Source organism: Mytilus galloprovincialis, chromosome 3 (assembly GCF_965363235.1).
Source record: "Mytilus galloprovincialis chromosome 3, xbMytGall1.hap1.1, whole genome shotgun sequence".
Lineage (NCBI taxonomy): Eukaryota > Metazoa > Mollusca > Bivalvia > Mytilida > Mytilidae > Mytilus > Mytilus galloprovincialis.
In genome coordinates, this window is record NC_134840.1 from 76,361,401 (window position 1) to 76,367,246 (window position 5,846).

Below are 5,846 nucleotides of genomic sequence, written 5' to 3' on the forward strand. Positions count from 1 at the left end.
ACAATCCAAGCTACCACCACTATCTATCATACATGTATACCTTTTTCCCCTGGTCTTTATTTAAACAAAATCTGTTTTCTCCAGCTGTAATTCATGTTAGCTTCAAAAGTAAAACGGATGATTAATGAAGTAACATCGTTACCAATTTTGAGTTCCAATTTGTGTACAAAATTTTACAGTTACAGTGCGAAAATAACATGTATAAAATAAAAATCAGAACAAGCAGGTTTGAACTCAATTCCATTATGAATCTTATCAAAATCATGATGTTAGCATGTGTTAAGCATGATATTGGAGTATAACAGTAAAAGACAATTTTTTTCAAAGAAAATGAAAATTTTCATCATAAAAACTATAAAATGTTGCGAGCAGAAAATTAATCATTGCTTTCCTATACAAAACAACAATAATTTCAAATGTTCTTGAAAAGAAAATTCAGTTTTACCAAATTTTGTAGGAAAGTAACTGTTAATCCTGTTCTCGTGGTTTACAAACTTAAGTCCACTTCCCTGAAACCGATTAAGCCACTTACCTTAATTCATTTTGTTCTGTTTTTTTTTTGTGTGTTTTGTTCGTTTTCTATGTTTATTATTTGATTGTGTTTTTTTTATAGGAAGTGGTGGATTGGGTACGGATGGTATGAATTCAAGTTTCAGGTCGGTTTTTTTTTGGGGGGGGGGGAGGGATAATGGTCCATTTCGGTACGATACTGATTAAATATGAAGTGTAACAAAATATTTAGCAAGAAATTGAACAATCAAATATATATAATAAGTGCGAAACAAACGCATTCCCATTGATAATGACAAAGTTTTGAATACTCTAGCATTAACAATTAGGCCTATAAAAGAAATGCAGTGGGCGACAGTTGATCTATTCCCGTCAGACCAAAGGTCAATAATGTAAATACATGTATAAATAATTGATCTATAATAAAGCCCAATATTGGTTTAAAAGCTACAAATGGCTTCGGCTTGATACAGTATAACTTGTGATACAATACAATGGAGAAAAACAAAGCACTTGTTTGACTTCCACCGAGGCTGCCAATATGCAACCATTGCTTCACAGTCCAGCTAGTGTCACTTTTACCCTTTTTAAATTCCAAATTAGTTGTAGCAAAAAGAATTGTTATATTTTTTCAATACCATTTAATTTATAAAAAAAAATCTGCTGGTTCTTTAATTGAAGTCGGGGAACTTGTTAAATTGACAAAGATTAATCGGTTGTAAATCATCTAATTGAAGCCATGATGAAACGATATATGGCGGCTTTTTTGTAGTTTTGGTAGCTTGACAATACATATGGAACCGTCAAATGTTCAATAAAAGACCAGGGGCCGATCCAGCCATTTTAAAAGGGGGGGGGGGGGGTCCCAACCCAGGATAAAGGGGGTTCCAGCTATATGTTCCCATTCAAATGCATTGATCGGCCAAAAAAAGGGGGTACCAACCCCCGGACCCCCCCTCCCTCCTTTGGATCCGCCAATGAAGACCCTGGTCTGGTGAAGAAGAAACACGAATCCATCAACTTGCATACTAATAATATGAAATCCAAGTAAAAGTTGTCAACTGGAAATGCTATAAGGCAGATTATGTAATTGTTGTTGGCAATATTTATTTGTAAGGAAAATTTGTCTGTATATATCATCAAATCGTTGAAAATAAAATATAATTTTTAAATGAGACTTATTTGTCACACTAAGTAAAATATTTAAATTGATGAAAATTCGGTTGTGTTCGTTTTGCTATCACAAAGTTCCGTTCTCGTAACGTTACGCATGCTCATTAAACGTTTACGTCAGAAGTGTCTGCAATATACGGAATGAGCAGTATAAATATGTAGCTATTGTTGGAAGAAATGTACTAGCAAATCCTAGTCCTCTATATATTGGATCATAAGTATATCCAAAGTAAAATAAAATCCTTCCTAGAATAAAAATAAATGTCAGTATTGGAATGGCTTTCATTGATCCCTCGTCGAGAAAAGATGATAGAGTTAGCAGTGCGATCATATGAAGTAAGAACTGTTCCACTGTATTACGTAATATCCGGTTTGGCACATCAACCAATGATTCTCCTCCTCCGTTCACAGGATCTATTGCTTTAGTACTTCCTCTGACTGATCCTACTGTGTGAATTCCGTATATAATGGAAAAAGATGAGACGAAGAGACAACGGAAGGTGAATACCAAATGATCAGCGGTGGTGCTCACTCCTTTTACAGATAATGGACTATAATAAAATAAAGTTATAAAAATTACTGTTGTGAGTACCACAGCGGCTCCAATCTGTTTGTTAACCCAAGCTCTTTTTTCTTTTACAATTTTCTTATCTTTTTCCATTTTGCTGTCGAGGCTGAAATGATAAAAACGATTATGCATTACTACATGTACGATGTCACTGAATATTTTCCGTCATAAATATGTATATCTGCTCAAAATATTGCCGGACATATGAAAACGGTACACTATGTTCACCAACACAGGCCTAGCTATACAGAAGCGAGGAGATGCGTGTTAAAACAAAGTTATTCACAAAATAAAACGATTGTCATATATCATGTCAATAAAAAAACGAAAAGTCAACGTAAGGGATATACATTCTCAATTGGTTCGGATATCTGTATTTTTGTGTAATCCAGTATGTAACAGCAAGGCAATAATTAAAAATGTCACTTTTAAAAATAACTCAAAAGAGCCTAAAACGATTCTATAATTTCCACATTTTGAGTTAGTGGTAATACCATTTTTACTGCACTAGATGTGCATTTTGACAAATAATGTATCGTCTTGGGTGAATATGTTCGCGACCAAAATAATTGTAAATCCAAAACCGAAGACTTGATATTTAAGATTCACATTATTGCATCTACATGTACTTATACAATGTATAAGTTTTAAACCGTAAGTTTATTTTAGTCACAACTTTCCAAAGAAATTGAATATGTTTGATTTTCCATAATTTTTTTAAAGATATTTAAAGTACTGATACTCTTAAGATGACAGTCCTATATATTGCCACCTACTAATAAATATAACGCTATCTAACTTATTTCCATTGAAATATCTCCGCGACAATACAATCTCAAGGCCTTGTTTGATTTTATTTCACCGTGACTGTGAATTTTAATTAATCCTTTACAAACCATCAGGTAATGTCATAATAAAATTATCGGCTAAAATAAGGCCATTCCAACGAGATCTATGACGATGTGCTCACCGTTGTCCGATTTCATACTAACATATGCACTTAATTTAGCATTTATCTTTGAGGGGCACGGTAGTATTTCCTGGCCCACTGGGATAATGCTAGCCTTTTTAGAATTTTCAACACTTTCTAACACTGTTAAAAATTCTACTTTCATTATAATATTTATAAATGGATTTGAATGTGTATCATTACCGTTTCCTTTTTCTTTATAAACCTAAGGTTCTTTTATCAAGCAGTGAATACAAAATTCTCAAAAAAATAATTTTCACCTGCATGTATAATTATTATTTCAAAGTATGATCAGTAGATATTGTATTTTGTCCAATCACACTGTTCAGATACATTGATTTAAGTTGTACACAAGAGAGCAACCTTAGTTCCAGAATATAAATACTATACGTACCGTGCCACCTTAACAAGAAAAAGAATGAAATATATTTCATAATTATAAAATGTTCCATTATCGTAAACTTTTTAAATGTTAATAAGGTGAGAATTATTAAGTATTAACATGATTTGATTTATTTTAGTATATACATGTACTTACTTCTTTCAATTTCCACGTGTATTGGTTGTGATATAAACAATTTACCTGTAACTGTTTGCCTATGATAAACATAACCTAAACAGATAAATGTACACTTCCGGTGGCAAGTGTATACATAGTATTTAAAGAGTAAATAATCCAGGGATAATTTTGATCGATGCGGCCAAAATAGTGTGTGTTATTATATTCTTTTTTATATAGATAAAGAAACAATCAATCTAATATTTTAGCAAACAAATTTAAGAGGGTGGTAATGGGGGTAGTACTACTTTCATGACGAATAACGGTAAAAATTCTTGACAAATGATGTTAACGGTAATTTTTGGTTGCATAACTGGCGATAATATATGCACTTTCTTTTAGACGATACAAAAATCGAATGATTTTGACGAATCACGTTAATTTTTTTCCAACAAGTTATTTCAGACCTCTGACGAATCACAATACGGATATTATAAGGTAAAATTTTAATCAATTTGACGCTAACGGTAGCCGAAAATGACCGTTTAACGCATTACTACCCTCATTTAAAGAACAAGAAGATTTTTTTCTTTTTAATAGAATAATTCTTTCAAGAAAAAAACAAATTATGTTTTGTTAGAAATTTAAAGATCAATGTTTTAGTTTATGTATCCGATAAGTTTTTTTTTTTTTTTTTTTTTTTTTTTTTTTTTATGAAAGCGATTAAGAGGCTAAAAAACTTCGCCCACCTTATTCGTAAGTGACAAGCGAAAGAAATGAAAAACAAAGTATCAGTTGGTCTTAATTTGAATGCAAGGAATGCAGGAAATACTGATGAAAAAAGGAACTTCTGTTTTAATCACCATGATCATATAGTGATTGTTTGGGCAGTTAGGGAAGACGAGATGCGGCAAAAATGACAAAACTAATGAAGAAGATATCACATTAAACAAATCCCTGGATGTTTCTTTAGGTGGAGGTTGGCAAAAGAGAGGCAGTGGAAGAAGCTATAATAGTACAACTGGTAATTTGTATTTTAAAAGGATGAAATTTGTATGTTGTTTTCTCATAAATGGTCTCTCTCTAACCACTGTCTTGCACGATTTGGCACTAACCATGCTAACGAAAACTGGCTTACACAAGTAGATAATGATCAGTGTGCTGATAATAGTATTTTTAAAATAAAATACTACAACTATAACATTCATATTATATATTTATTGAAACTATTATTTCGTGCAGTTGCATTTGTAAAACAAATATGATTGTAAACCACCTACTTTCCGAAAGCCGAATCTATGAAGGTTAGAAAAGCCGTTGGAAATGTATTAACAAAGACATATTTCTTCTGAACCAAAAATAATATATATTCATTCCATAGTGTGTCAACAATCAATCCTCATGAATAGACTTTTGAAATCTAATATGAAACTACATAGCTATAATTTCATTCCAGGACATGCTATTCATTGGTAACGTGTCTGGAAAGTGTCTACACTTTGGAATAAAATCCACAGATTGCCGAAAGTGAAATTATATTGACGAAAAGGGTGAGGCCAGTGAAAAAGAAAATGGCTGCCGACGAAATTATTTGGGAAGCTCGAATGCAATGGAACCAGCATTATCTGTTGAAATGGAAGTTACTATTTTAGACATTTTACTCATCGTCGTAATATCTTCGATATCGATATCGTCGTCGCAAGGAATAGTAGGTATCAAAGTGTCTCTGACAGATTAATGGTCCTTATTTGTTCTAGTGATTATCATTCCAGCCAAAATTAAAAAAAAAAAAACAAGCAAAAAAAAAAAAAAAACAAGCAAAAAAAAAAAAAAAAAACAACCCACAAACGTATGTTTACTAGGTATTTTTTTGTAGTTAATCGTGAAAAAAGTATATGTTGTCCTCATATGGTCAAGGTGAAAAAAATACGATAAAAACTCATTCTACATGTATATACCGAACGTATACGTCTAGAATGTTTTGTTTGATCGATCATGAAAAATTTCAAAATTTTCAGGTATTCTTAGGAATTGATGTCCTGATTTTTTGGGGGTTTTTAATTAAAAACTCTCTTTTACAGATTACTGACATGGAGGAAATGGGATACATGGTCAAATATTTGACT

General features: G+C 32.1%; 1 long non-coding RNA gene across 1 annotated transcript; it reads right to left on the reverse strand.

Moving 5' to 3' along the window:
• Positions 1 to 1,600: 1,600 nt before the first annotated feature.
• LOC143068973 (uncharacterized) lies at positions 1,601 to 3,887 on the reverse strand. Its single transcript, XR_012976283.1, has 2 exons — positions 3,760 to 3,887; positions 1,601 to 2,357 (listed from the first exon to the last, which is right to left on the reverse strand). It is a non-coding gene; the product is annotated as an uncharacterized LOC143068973 (long non-coding RNA).
• Between the last annotated feature and the right edge of the window lie 1,959 nt (positions 3,888 to 5,846).